Source organism: Pleurodeles waltl, chromosome 12, assembly GCF_031143425.1.
Source record: "Pleurodeles waltl isolate 20211129_DDA chromosome 12, aPleWal1.hap1.20221129, whole genome shotgun sequence".
Taxonomy (NCBI): Eukaryota; Metazoa; Chordata; class Amphibia; order Caudata; family Salamandridae; genus Pleurodeles; species Pleurodeles waltl.
In genome coordinates, this window is record NC_090451.1 from 49,202,240 (window position 1) to 49,216,966 (window position 14,727).

Below are 14,727 nucleotides of genomic sequence, written 5' to 3' on the forward strand. Positions count from 1 at the left end.
CATTTAGTTCTCAGCGCTACACTACATTTAGCAACATGATTGCAGAGATATAAACCTGAAACACTTGGCTTCAATCACAACTGACAGAGTGGTGAAGAGTGGAGTGGCTTAGTGTAGAGCGATGCAGCGGGCAGAGGTGCAGAGTTAAGTGGCATAGTGTGTAGTGGCATAGAGTAGTGCAGAGTAGAGCAGCATAGAGTGGTGCAGAGTAGAGTATGGTACCATACAGTGCAGTGGCATAGAATGCCAGGGTGTAGAATGCAGTGGCATAGAGTGGTGCAGAATAGAGTAGCAGAGAGTGGTGCAGTATAGAGTTTAGTGCTGCACAGTGCAGTGGCATAGAGTGTAGTGGCGTATACTGCAGTGGCACAGAGTGGTGCAGAGTAGAGTAGCAGAGAGTGGTGCAGAGTAGAGTATGGTACAGTTCAGTGGCATAGAAAGCAAGGGTGTAGAATGCAGTGGCATGGAGTGGTGCAGAGTAGAGCAGCATAGAGTGGTGCAGCATACAGTGCCACACAGTGCAGTGACATAGAGTGTAGTGGCGTAGAGTGCAGGGGTATAGAGTGCAGTGGCATAGATAAGATTATTTCAGAGTAGAGTGAAGTGGCATAGAGTGGAGTGGTGCAGGGTAGAGTGCAGTTGCATAGAGTGTCATAGAGTGGAATGGCATAGAGTAAAATGGTGTAAAGTGCAGTGGTGGTGGGTAGATTAGAGTGGCATACAGTGCATTGTCATAGGATGCATGGGCATAGAGTTGTGTGTTACAGAGTAAAGTGCATTAGCATAGAGTGTATTGACATAGGGTACAGTGGCATAGAGTGCAGTGCTGCACATCTGTGCAGAGTACTGTGGCATAGAGTGGAATTGTACAGAGTAGATTGGTGTGGCCTAGAGTGGAGTCATGTAGAGCGCAGTGGTGAAGAGTGCTTTGGCACAGGGTATAGTGGTACAGAGTAGAATAGAGAGGCGTAGCATGAAGTGACATAGAGTGCAGTGGTATTGAATGGAGAGGTGTTGAGTGCAGTGGCATGGAGTGGTTTAAAGTGGAGTGGTGAAGTGTGGAGTGGTGCAGAGTGGAGTGGTGCAGAGTAAGAGTGGACTGGAGTGGTGCAGAGTATAGTGGGGTGGCGTAGAGTGGAGTATTCATGGTGTGGTAGCATGCTGCCATTACAGACAACACATTTTCAATGGAAATTACCATTTTATTTGCACAGACATACAGTTTTATTAATAAAACTATATAGTGCAGAAACGAAAATGTGTGGAAATGTGCTTTATGTGTGTTCCTAATGCTGATATATTCTGAAATACACAGTTCATTTTAATATTGTTGTGTGCTACAACAAAACTATTTTCTACCCTAGTATCCAACAAGATTGTCACATAAATCCTCTCACTTTGAAGCCAGAGAAAGAAAAGTAAACAAGTGCCCTTGGAAGACAGCGCCTGACCTTTGACCTCGGTCTTTGAATACCCAGCAAATGTGACAAGAACATAGATTACCTGTGAAATCTAATTTCTTGCACTTTAACAGGTTTTAATTAACACTTCAGCTGAATCACTTCAAATTAAAACAGTCCATATGAGCTGTTATTACAATCAAACGTGTTATATAAATCTATGATTGTAATATTTCATGGTGTCCATTAACAGAAACCATTTTCTGTATTACAAATTTAAATACGCTGTGTACGATGGCCACATCTCCTAATGCACATAGAAAAGTGGGAGATATGTGATCTGTCTTCAGTTGTGAGAGGTAAATTAACGGATATACGACGAAACAACGACTGCAAAAAAAACTACTGCCTTAACAACGAGGTCGGAACACCGACCTCGTTGCTACTACTAATGATTTTACCATGAATGCCTTAACAACGATATTTCGTTGTAAAGGCATTCCTGATAAAATCATTAGCAATAGGCACCATTCACCCTACATCCCTCACCCCACCCCACCCCCCCAACCCCACCCCAAAACCTAAAACCCCCTGACCCCCCACCCACTCCCCAAAACCAAAAACGCCCCACCCCCCCAAACCCACCCCAAAACCGAAAACCCCGTGACCCCCCACCCACTCCCCAAAACCAAAAACGCCCCACCCCCCAACCCCACCCTAAAACCCCCTGACCCCCCACCCACTCCCCAAAACCAAAAACGCCCCATCCCCCAACCCCACCCCAAAACCTAAAACCCCCTGACCCCCACCCACTCCCCAAAACCAAAAACGCCCCACCCCCCCAACACCACCCTAAAACCTAAAACCCCCTGACCCCCTACCCACTCCCCAAAACCAAAAACGCCCCACCCCCCCAACCCCACCCCAAAACCTAAAACCCACCACTTACCTTCGCCAAGTCCCTTCTTTGTACCTTAACCACGCATGTTCGTTGTTCAGAACATACGTAGTTAAGGCACAAAAAAACGAAGTCGTGGTTAAAAAAAGCATTGTTGCGCTTTCGTTAACCACGACCTTCGTAAAAAAAAGTCGTAAAAAAGGATGTTTCCCTAAATTAACATATTTCATTTAATTAACAATGCCAACGATCAGTCTAATTGTTTTCAAGGCTATCCATCACTACACTGTGTTTTTTTGTACTTTTCAATTTCATGGTGGTAATGATCACATTGAACTATAAGAAATTATGTTAAAGTATTTTTATGCTTGAATGTAGCCCAGACAAAGTTGAAGGTGTGTGTGACATAGAGATGAAACACCTGTTGGCTTAATGTGCTTATGGAATTATGAGGGTTTCAAGTACAAGAAGTCCTTTGAATCTGTTCTGAAGTTTACAATAAAGAACCTTGGATAACTATTGGATTTTACTACTGAACTCTGAACAATTTGGGATGCTTCATGAGGGGGGTTGGTTTCTTATATAAAGTGGCTCAAGCACTTTTTTTCTTGGCAAGACTTTTGTAATAATTTTTTCCTTCCTTAATAGTTTTATACCCACAGGTTTCTGTCTCACTTTAATCATTTTTAAAATTTTACTTTCAATGCTTTCTCCTACCACTTCTACGTTTCCTCTTCGTCCACTACTTTTCCCTCTTTTCATTCCCCTTCTTTTCATTAATACACAAATGTCCCATATTCTCCCACTTTACTCATTTTTTACTTTTACTACTTCTTGCTAGTCATTTACATTTCCCCCTTCCCGTACACGCTCCCTTGTTACCGTTCCCGTTATTCCCTTCTTTTCTTTCACCTGCCTTCCTGTCCTTCAATACCCTTACATCTTCTAACCTCCCATCTTACTCCTTCTTTAATTTTACTTTTATTACTTCTCCTTACCTCATCTATTTACCATCCTATACTCCTTTCACTCTTACCTTATTACCTTCCCTCAATGACCTATGGCTTTTCCATGAAAACATACTATTTTGTGGAAAAGGAATTTTTATCATTTTGGAATTTCCTCATTTTGTCGAGCTGATTTTCCTCATGCTGGGAAATTTTCTCAATGCCTGTGTACCACAGTTGTAGTCCATATCCTGGAGTTGATATTTTTGCACCATACTCTTAATAACTAATTTTTTGTGGTAAACCCCATTCCAAGGAACTACATAATTCATGCATAAAATATTACTATCAAGAGACGTGCCGTGCTTGAACTCAGGCTGGGTCAGTGCTTAATTTGGACCAGTGGTTTCCGGTGCTCGGCACCAGCACTTAATTGTCAACACAGGTACTTTTGAAAGTCTGCCACATGGTGGCGCTGTTTTTCAAACACAACATGTACCTTAAAACGTCTAATTCCTGCTTCCCAAGCAATGCATATAGTTTTGGGGACCTGGAATAGTCTGAATTGTCACACTTGGAGGAGTGTGATGCGTAGTAGTTGTGTTGGTTGTGTCATTGGCTGGGGCAATGGGTGGTGCATGCTGCCCTGGACCCCTGATAATGGCCCTGGCACTTAATTTTTTCACAAATTAAGCACTGACGCTTCAGACACAAAAGGAGGATTGTTTGTCTTGACTCCGGCACAGGTGGAAATGTTGCTTCCGCTTTCTCTGCGGAGAGAGATCCGGTAACACTCATTCCTCTGCCCGCTTCCTGCTGATGAATGACACTAAGTGACCGGCTCAGAAATGACCTGTTCTTGCTGCCAGACGGAAATGACAGACAGAAGGCCTTTGTGTTGACACTGCGAGCGGGGAGGGGGCAGGATCACAGCCCTACCTGCGATGAACAAGGTGTTTCAGGTACTTGCACCTGAGTGACTCACTCCTCAGGTATGTCCTAGGCTCTCACATGCAGTGGACCGCCTCAGCCTTCTCACCCAAAGAGAAGAGCAGGCTGCGGTCCTGCAGAATGTGGCCTGGGCATCACGCACGCCCATGGCACAGGGTGCCCAGTTTCTCGTATGACCCAGAAGTGATAGAGTAGAGTGCCTAGACCTTGGTGCCCAATGTCAGATCTCAGATGGTGAAACCACCAGAACTAGTGACTGGGACACGGGGGACACAGAACAATACTTTACACTTAATAATGTTCAGGACTGTCAGTTACAGCCAGCGCCACTGGAATTATGCAAAGGTGCAGCACCTGCGTTTTTTGCATAATTATGATTTTGCCACATTTGCCACATAATCCATCATCTGCCGCATAATCTGCAGATCTAACAAAAAAAATGTTTCCAGCTCAAATGTTTCTAAAGTGACTAAAAACACTGTGATGCGTTTTGCCGCGCAGTGGAAGGCTCTTTGCAAAGAGTGACTGGTCACCTTCTGTTGCTTATTCCTATACGTTGGTGTTAAACTGGTCCCAAGAGATGCAACCTATGCCCAGAGATAGTAAATAAGTTTTAAAATGACAAAATATTGAAATAATACTATTATAAAATGTGGCATGTTATGCCGTATAATTTGTCATGCCTTCCTACTTAATTTGGCCCTCCTCTGTTGCATAATTCTAGTGGCCCTGGTTGCAGCATTTCCTGCATAAATAACAAGAGGTCAGAGGCCAGGTTGATATTGTATTGTATTGTTTTGGAATAGTATTTATATAGCGCTTACTACCCCTGGCGAGGCGTCGAAGCACTTTTCAGCAAGTAGCACACTACTCCGGAACCCAAGAGGAATTAGTGGTGGATTAGTATAGGGAAATATGAGTACATTTTTAGTACTATTATGAGTTAATTTGAGCAGAATGTAAAGTCAGAGCTGTGAAGTGCCCCAGCACTCGTGTAGATAAGGGCAGCAGATCAGGACTGAGGTGCATCGGCAGAGCTGTGCCTGGGTGTCCACAGAAGACAGAGGCCCCTCACTGTGGTAGATACTCAGAGCTCTCTGTGGTAGTCAGTGCTGGAGTAGCGCCTAGCAGTTGAGAAGGACTGGGGTGCATGAGCAGAGCTGTGCGGGTATCCACGGAAGGCAGAGGCCCCACACTGCGATAGACTCAGAGCTCTCTGTGGTAGTCAGTGCTGGAGTAGCGCCTAGCAGTTGAGAAGGACCGGGGTGCATGAGCAGAGCTGTGCGCAGGTATCCTAAGAAGGCCGAGGCCCCACACTGCGATAGACTCAGAGCTCTCTGTGGTAGTCAGTGCTGGAGTAGCGCCTGGCAGTAGACCAGGAATGAGCTGAGATGTGCGTGGGTGTCCACAGAAGGCAAAGGCCCCACACTGTGGTAGTTACTAAAAGCTCTCATTGCTGGCGTAGCGCCTAGCAACAGATCAGGACTGAGCTGAGATGTGCGTGGGTGTCCACAGAAGGCAGAGGCCCAACACCGTGGTGGGTACTAAGAACTCTCAGTGCTGGCGTAGCGCCTAGCAGCAGATCAGGGCTGAGGTGCATCAGCAGAGCTGTGCAGGGGTCTCACCTTCGAGGTGCATCGACGCTCCGGTATGTAGGCCTCAGGCATGAGCCGTGGAGGAGAGCTGAGATGCGTGTCCTGTCTGAGGTAGTCGGTCCGGAATGAGGTGCCTCAGGAGAGCTGCGCTTGGGGCTCAATCCTAGGGTACTAAAGACAGATTTAGATTCATCTGTTGGGGTTTGCGAGGTGCGCAGAACTCGAAGAACCAAGGACAGCAGAGCTGGATAGAGGAACATTGGAAGAGCAGCGTCTGGATTCTGCACCGATAGCGCTAAGAAGCCTTTCTACACCTGTCAGGCGTGTGTGCTTGATAGGAATGGCACAGTGTGTGCGCCTAACACCGTGTGTGTACACGCGTTTCACCCTCGTGTGGGACTCTGTAACTGGTGCGTTGTGCATAAAAACGCGTACATTGCATTGAAGTAGCCCTCATAGAGAATAGGCGCTATATAAATGGCACATAACCAAGCATACAGCGCCCAGGTTCTTCCAGGATCTGCTTGTTCATGGGCTGATCTGGGCAGTGCCTGCCCCCTCTCCCTGAGAACAGCCTGCTCTGAGCCCATGCCTGCCTGCCTTCACACTGTCATTGTACTCCTGCAAATTGCCCACACCTCATTTCAAAGCCCGCAACCTCTGCTTCCATAGTCAGACCCCTGCAACCTAAGAAGAAACTGATCTCCTGTACCCGCCTCTGTTAATACCCCAAGCGCTGGATGGATTCACAAACTGCCCTCAACTGAAGATCAACCAAACGCCTATTCATTTAATCCAGCACAAAGAGACTGGAGTAAATGCAGGGAATGTTTTCCTTCAGAGCACAAGTCTAATCCCAATAACCAGCATCAATCACGAGGAAAAACACAGCACTAACCCCGGGTTCGTGCCATCCTGTGTTTAGCGCTTCGATGCTTTGCCAGGTATAGTAAGCGCTGTACAAAGGCAATGAAAGCACAGTGTCTGTGGCCATCAGCACCCCTTCACTGGGCTTTGTCGGACGCCAGAAACCCTAAGGGCGCCTGGTGCTTGTTCTGTAAGAAACAGACAGATTGATGCATGCACCATCACCAAAGCGCCCAGTCTTTCTTGCGGGCCTTGAAGCGCTTTATTAGGTAGTGGAGTGACCTGGCTGCAAAATGTCCTGGGAAGAAGGAAAAGCTCCTCGGTCCATGTTACAAACGCCTTGTAAAGCAAAGCTTGTGCGCCCGAGTTTCACCCAAACTTGTGGCATTTTAGGGAAAACCTGGAGACTCTCATGAACATTAAAGAGTATTTCACAAAGGGATGCTCATGCCGACCTCCTCACTGGGCAGGGGGGTGTAGGGCAGACCCCCGAGTTTTGCCTGGACATGTCTGGACCTCGGTCACACTCACCCAGGAGGGGTCGCCCCAATGTCCTTACAGATGCAGATGACCCCCTCTTTTGGCCAAATGCGCCCCATAACTGAAATGTTGGCGCTGGGCATGCCCGGGCAGGACATCTGTAGGTCACTCTGTGGGGTCACTGCAGCTTTTGTGCAGCGGCCCCCAGGTGTAAGGGGGGGCTGTTAAGAGGGGCAGGTCCAGGATTGCTCTCTTGTTCTTAGGAGGAGGGCAGTGGATTGTAGGGTGAAGATTCTTAAAGACTATCAGGGATGAAGCCGGTTTTCTTTCTTTTGGGAGGACTTATAAAAATATAAAAAACAGGAGAAATGAAGGGACCATAAAATAGACAATTTATGGTCAAATGAGGGCAGTTTAACTATCTTAAGAGCTTCTGTGAGATGAAAGGTCATACTTTGACCCTTTAAATCAACAGCTCTCATCCTTCAGAGTGTTTGGGGGTCAGGATGCAGGGCTACCGCTGGAAATGACATATAGATTTGCCTATATTTATGGAAAAGAATGCACAGATGAGTTTTATTGTTGTAACTGTGTCTATTTCACCCCCCCAAAAAGTCTTTCTTAGAATGGAAAGACACCACTAGTGCTGTGTTGTTTTTTGCTTTTTCTGTTTTAGGGTGCCAGCTCTCTGATGTTCAGAGCTACGGACAATCAAATCTATTGTATTTCTGGTTGCAGGTCCTTATTGTACAAGAGTGAGCAAATGATCTCTTAAGACTCACACAACATAGAGTGCTCATTTTTCTTTTTAAGTATATAAAATGGTTTTCTTAAGAGCCATTGCTAGCTCTGCAAATGTTGGGTCTCCCTGGTCTTGATTCCATCTCATGCCTCTTACTCCACCAACCTGCACTTCCTGTCTCTTCATCTCATGAATACTGAGGCTGCCTGGCCTTGATTCCATCTCATGCCTCTTTCTTTCACCTTCCTACACTTTCTGTCTCTTTATCTCATGAATACAGAGGCTGCATCGTCTTGATTCCATCTCATGCCTCTTTCTTCCACCTCCTACACTTCCTGTCTCTTTATCTCATGAATACCAAAGATTCCTGGTCAAGATTCCATCTCATGCCTCTTTCTTCCACCACACAACACTTCCTGTCTCTTTATCTCATGAATACCGAGGCTGCCTGGCCTTGATTCCATCTCACGCCTCTTTCTTCCACCCCAACACTTCCTGTCTCTTCACTCATGAATACAGAGACTGCCTAGCCTTGACTTCATCCCATGCATCTTTCTTCCTCTTCCTCCACTTCCTGCCTCTTTATCTCATGTTTGGAAATGTTTTTTTCATTCCTGCTTTCTCGCATACTCACTGTTTTCCTGTACTTTCTTTCTCGCTCTCATGCCTGCCTCTCTCCGGCTCTGGGTTAGGGCCAATATTCAAAGATAAGTCCTGGTTCCCAAACATGAGCGTCGGTAACCTCCGCCTACAACTATAGACACAAAGAAAACACTGGGCCCCCTTCACAAACCAAGCTCCCGTCTGTCACTGCGCTGTTTCCATCACTAACTCATCGGTACTCAGTTTATCAGCTTCCGAAGGATGAAAGGCTGAGCTGATTGTATCAGAATTCAAACCTGTGACCCGCGGATTAGGTGCCGATATGTGCAGCAGGAGTAAAACCCACCGAGCTGTGTAAATGGCAACGGACGGGTTTGAGGTGGGAGATACTACGCCCTGGACTGCTTGAAAACCTTTCATGTCTGAAAATGCAGAGTAAGAAATCAAGGTACGGCTTTGAATGCTTCAGTCCTATTTGTGTTTGTGCTTCGCTGTGTGAGTCAGGCAGGTCTGGGCAGAGAGGATTGTGGGATACCTCAATCTGCATGGGATTTAAACTGTCCAGTGTGAGTCATGCGAGTGAAATATGGGTCCGCTGTCCTGGCTTGGCATTTAGTGGTCTGATGCATCAACCTGACGCCTCACGTCTGTGATAACATAGGGCCCTTCTACAGTCACTATCCCTTCACCAAAAAGAATGCAAGGCTAGCGCCCAGAAGCCGCGAGGCTTCGATGCATCACTCGTTTTTAGACACAGATTTCAAAAGATTCACTTGGAGCTTTTAACCCTGATTTGACCTTTATCTCAGACATATCGTCAGCTCGGAAGGACTAAGGTATCTGTGACCCCCCAAAAGCAAATGTCAGGTCCAGTGCTTGCAATGGAAGTTCTGACAGGGCCTGCATGTTCACGGCATAAGACTCGGGCACACGTAACTAGAAGGCGAGAGATGTCTTACGGTGCTTGGATGTTTTCTATAGAGCTCTTCCGTGTCCCCAAAGTGCTATGGATACGTAGCGCTTCGAAGATGATTCCATTGTCACCGGAATGCTCACAGACTCGATTTTTAGAACCCGGAGGCCACCAGATGTCCCTCACCCCAACACCCGGCATAGGTAAACCGACAAAGACTGTGGCCCTCATTTTGCCATTGGCGGGAAATCCCGCCTACCGCCACGGCGACAGCCTTCAAAAGACCATTGCCGTGGCTACCTACCGTCCACCATAATATGACCGTAGCTGGAATTCCACCAGAAGGCTTGTGGAATTCCCGCTACGGTCATGGCGGCAGACGGCGGTAGAGCACCGCCGGCCACATTATGATCCATAATGCGGCCTGGCGATGTTCCGCTGGCGGACGCTCCTGCTGGCAGCAGCGCCGTGTCCTGTCTCCTGCCGAAGGACCCCCTGCAAGCAGGTAAGTGGGTGCTCCGACAGGGGAGGGGGGTGTTGTGTGTGTATGTGGGGGTGCGTGTGACTGTGTATGTGTGCATGGGGTGTGAGGCATGTGTAATGTGTGTGTGCAGGAATGGGTGTGAGTGTGCGTGTATGTTGTGTCATGTGATTGCATGTGTGCCTGGATGTATGTTAGTGAGTGTTGCTGTGTGTTTGTATGAATGTATGCATGCGTGGGTGAATGTGGGCATGCATGTGTGTATGAGTGTGTATGTATGTGCATGTATGTGTGTATATGTGGGGGGGGCCGGGAGGGGGAGAGTGAGGGTGGGGGAGTACTCTGGGGAGAGGGAGGGCGGCAGGGGAGACCACTATCAGTGCCAGGGAAGGAATTCCCTGGCACTGATTGCACCTACCGACAGGGTTTTTGTGGCGGCATAAAACCCACAAAACCACCGGCGGTACAGTGACAGCCGCCCGGCTGGAGATATATATCTCCAGCCCGGCGGCTGTTACCGCCATGGCAGTCGGTGTGGTACATTGGCGGTATGGTTTCAGGCATACCGCCAATGTCATAGTATGGCAATAAGTACCGCCAGCCTGTTGGCGGTACTACCGCCATACTAGCACCGACCGCCGGGGTTGTAATGACCCCCTGTTTGTTTTGCATTGGAAGGATTTTATTTACAACGTTGGGATTAAAAAACATACAGTTAATTTAAATTAAAAATCACATCAATAAATTCATAACATGTCTTACAAAATTCAGTCAATTAAGTCTTAAATCTTGCTAACACCCAGGCATCTAATGGATCCATCCGCATCCCGAACTTCCGTTGAACCACACAGGTGAACCGTACCTCACCTGTATCCCTCGGGGGCGGTTCCCCACACTTCACAGTCCCTTGTCCTCGTACTCCGGGTTCCACCACCCTCCCCAAAAACACCAATCTGCCATGGGGGTGCAATGGGGTGACCAGGAGTGGGAGCCCCATGCCCACCCCAGCGATCTGGAATCCCTAACCCCCAAGCTGGTGTGTACATCCGCAGGTTGGTTCAGGACTGCAGGATCCTATCTTCAGTGTTATCCAGGGGACCCTGCCTTGGGGACCCCTCTGGTGCTTAGGGTGATTTTAGTATCTCCTCTCCTGCCACAAGGGCGACCAGGGGCACAAAGGTCCTTTGCCCTTCCCACCCCCAAACGAGCTGTGGGAAAAGGCCCAATGTTCGCGATGAAACGGTCTGTGCCTGCATCAGATAAATGCACCCCATCCTTGTGAAACATGTCTGCACCCTTTAGCAGCACGCCGTTCCAGACCCATGCCGCATTCAGGGGAAAGCTGAGGCCTTTTCTCGGGGGCACTTAAGTACCCCCCACCAACGGATGTGGGGCCAGTGACCGGACCCGGAAATGACGTGGCAGGGGCGATTCCGGGATCATGCACTTCCGCCCTCCCACCTCGCGAGGTGAGAGGGTGGAAGTGCCAACGCACGACTAGTGCGCAGGGCTCGGGCCAAGGCGGCCCAGTGCTCTAAAAGCCGCCATTCTCTGTGTCAAACGATTAGGTTACGTTTTGATGCAAACTTCAAGAAACCTGCAGAAAGAGCTGGTCCAAGTTCAGTGGTGACCAGGATTGTGCTGTGCACTATGTTACCGTACATAGCGCTGCTTTGTTTCCTTGTGGTTTCACAAGCATTAGGCGCACACCTGGAAGAACACCTGATAATTTGTCTTTAATTTCTAAGACACTCACAACCTGATTTCTTCTTTTACAGCTTGGGCATCGACTGTCAGTTTAGCGATATATATATATATATATATATATATATATATATATATATATATATATATATATATATATATATATATATATATAAGTACCAGGTTAGTGGGACGTGTGGCGTCTAACACGGCATCAAACACAATATCCATGCAGACCTATCGCAATAAAGTCTGGGCTGAGGTTGGTCCAGTCCAGTTTTTTATTTGATATAACTTACATCTCTACCATCTGCCTGCTTCTATGTGCTTCCATTTTTTGGCGTTATATCGATGCACATTGGCAGAAGGATAAAAGGATGTGCCCAAGGTCACACATTTTGGTGAAATAATGATGCTGAGATTGGAAGCTAGGTCCGCAGTCACCAGCTAGGCACGTGTCTATCCCTCATATACGTTCATGTTTGCAGGCTGTTCGGCAGTGAAATGCAGCTGGAGTGCCAAGGGTCAGACACACCTGTGTGCCACTAGGAGTCTATTGTGCCTTAAGAGCAAATATACCATTGCCAGAGTTTCACTATGCCCATTCAAAGCTTGGCCTCTCGAAGCACGTCTTCTCGTGAACCACGGTCCTTGCCAGACTGTGTCCATCGGGGGAATGTCTCTCTGGGCCCCGGCCACCTCCTGACAAAGAGTGCCCCGCGGGCAGCCAGCATCAGTCCATGCCCGGGCATGCCAGGGCACAGGGGGGCCTTGCACTGGGAGACGAAGATGATGGACACCCCCACCGGCCAGGATCCGCGGGGGGTGTAGTACTTCCAAGTACCACACCTCCCCAATCTTTGAGTATTGGGACATTCCCGGCTTTGTGTACACGGGGACAGGATTGGGTATGCCCACCGGAAGTGGGACAGTTGTACATGGCCCAAGCCCAGGCACAACGAGGTGGAAAGCATTAGTGGGTCCGCAGATCACCTGCTGGCCCTGCCCAGGGTCACACAGTGCAGCTTCAGCCGAGGCGCTTCCCCTACTCACCTGACACAGCCCTTGGCCTGGCCTACTCGCCCTCTGCCAGGCGAGCCAGGGTACCTTATGGCACCACCCTGGGTTCTGCCCTCTGTCCCATTGGGCCAGTGGTGAAGCCACACCGGACTGTCCCCTTCAGCACAGCACTGGTGCTCCTGACAGTGCTGTGTTTTTGGTAGCAGGTGCCAGGCTCCTGACAGTACTGTATTTTTGGTAGCTTTTTGGTAGCAGGTGCCAGGCTCTTAACAGTGCTGTGTTTTTTGGTAGCCCATGCCAGGCCCCTGACAGTGCTGTGTTTTTTGGTAGCAGGTGCCAGGCTCCTGACAGTACTGTTTTGTTTTTGGTAGCCCATGCCAGGCTCCTGGCAGTGCTGTTTTTTTAGTAGCAGGTGCCAGGCTCCTGACAGTGCTGTGTTTTTGGTAGCAGGTGCCAGGCTCCTGACAGTGCTGTGTTTTTTGGGAGCAGGTACCAGGCTCCTGACAGTGCTGTGTGTTTGGTAGCAGGTGCCAGGTTCCTGACAGTACTGTGTTTTTGGTAGCAAGTGCCAGGCTCCTGACAGTGCTGTGTTTTTTGGTAGCAGGTGCCAGGCTCCTGACAGTACTGTTTTGTTTTTGGTAGCCCATGCCAGGCTCCTGGCAGTGCTGTTTTTTTGGTAGCAGGTGCCAGGCTCCTGACAGTGCTGTGTTTTTGGTAGCAGGTGCCAGGCTCCTGACATTGCTGTGTTTTTGGTAGCAGGTGCTAGGCTCCTGACAGTACTGTGTTTTTGGTAGCTTTTTGGTAGCAGGTGCCAGGCTCTTGACAGTGCTGTGTTTTTTGGCAGCCCATGCCAGGCCCTGACAGTGCTGTGTTTTTTGGTAGCCGGTGCCAGGCTTCTGACAGTGCTGTGTTTTTTGGTAGCAGGTGCCAGGCTCCTGAAAGTGCTGTGTTTTTTGGTAGCCCATGCCAGGCCCCTGACAGTGCTGTGTTTTTTGGTAGCCAGTGCCAGGCTTCTGACAGTGCTGTGTTTTTTGGTAGCAGGTGCCAGGCCCCTGACAGTGCTGTGTTTTTTGGTAGCAGGTGCTGGGCTCCTGACAGGGCTGTGTTTTTGGTAGCAGGTGCCAGGCTCCTGGCAGTGCTTTGTTTTTTGGTAGCAGGTGCCAGGCTCCTGACAGTGCTGTGTTTTGTGGTAGCAGGTGCCGGTCTCATGACAGTGCTGTGTTTTGTGGTAGCAGGTGCCAGGCTCCTGACAGTACCGTGTTTTTGGTAGCAGTTGCCAGGCTCCTGGCAGTACTGTGTTTTTGGTAGCAGGTGCCAGGCTCTTGGCAGTACTGTGTTTTTGGTAGCAGGTGCCAGGCTCCTGACAGTGCTGTGTTTCTTGGTAGCAGGTGTCAGGCTCCTGACAGTGCTGTGTTTTTGGTAGCAGGTGTCAGGCTCCTGACAGTGCTGTGTTTTTGGGAGCAGGTGCCAGGCTCCTGACAGTGCTGTGTTTTTTGGTAGTAGGTGCCAGGCTACTGACAGTACTGTGTTTTTGGTAGCAGGTGTCAGGCTCCTGACAGCGCTGTGTTTTTGGTAGCAGGTGCCAGGCTCCTGACAGTGCTGTGTTTTTTGGTAGCAGGTGCCAGGCTCCTGACAGTACTGTTTTGTTTTTGGTAGCCCATGCCAGGCTCCTGGCAGTGCTGTTTTTTTGGTAGCAGGTGCCAGGCTCCTGACAGTGCTGTGTTTTTGGTAGCAGGTGCCAGGCTCCTGACAGTGCTGTGTTTTTTGGGAGCAGGTACCAGGCTCCTGACAGTGCTGTGTTTTTGGTAGCAGGTGCCAGGTTCCTGACAGTACTGTGTTTTTGGTAGCAAGTGCCAGGCTCCTGACAGTGCTGTGTTTTTTGGTAGCAGGTGCCAGGCTCCTGACAGTACTGTTTTGTTTTTGGTAGCCCATGCCAGGCTCCTGGCAGTGCTGTTTTTTTGGTAGCAGGTGCCAGGCTCCTGACAGTGCTGTGTTTTTGGTAGCAGGTGCCAGGCTCCTGACATTGCTGTGTTTTTGGTAGCAGGTGCTAGGCTTCTGACAGTACTGTGTTTTTGGTAGCTTTTTGGTAGCAGGTGCCAGGCTCTTGACAGTGCTGTGTTTTTTGG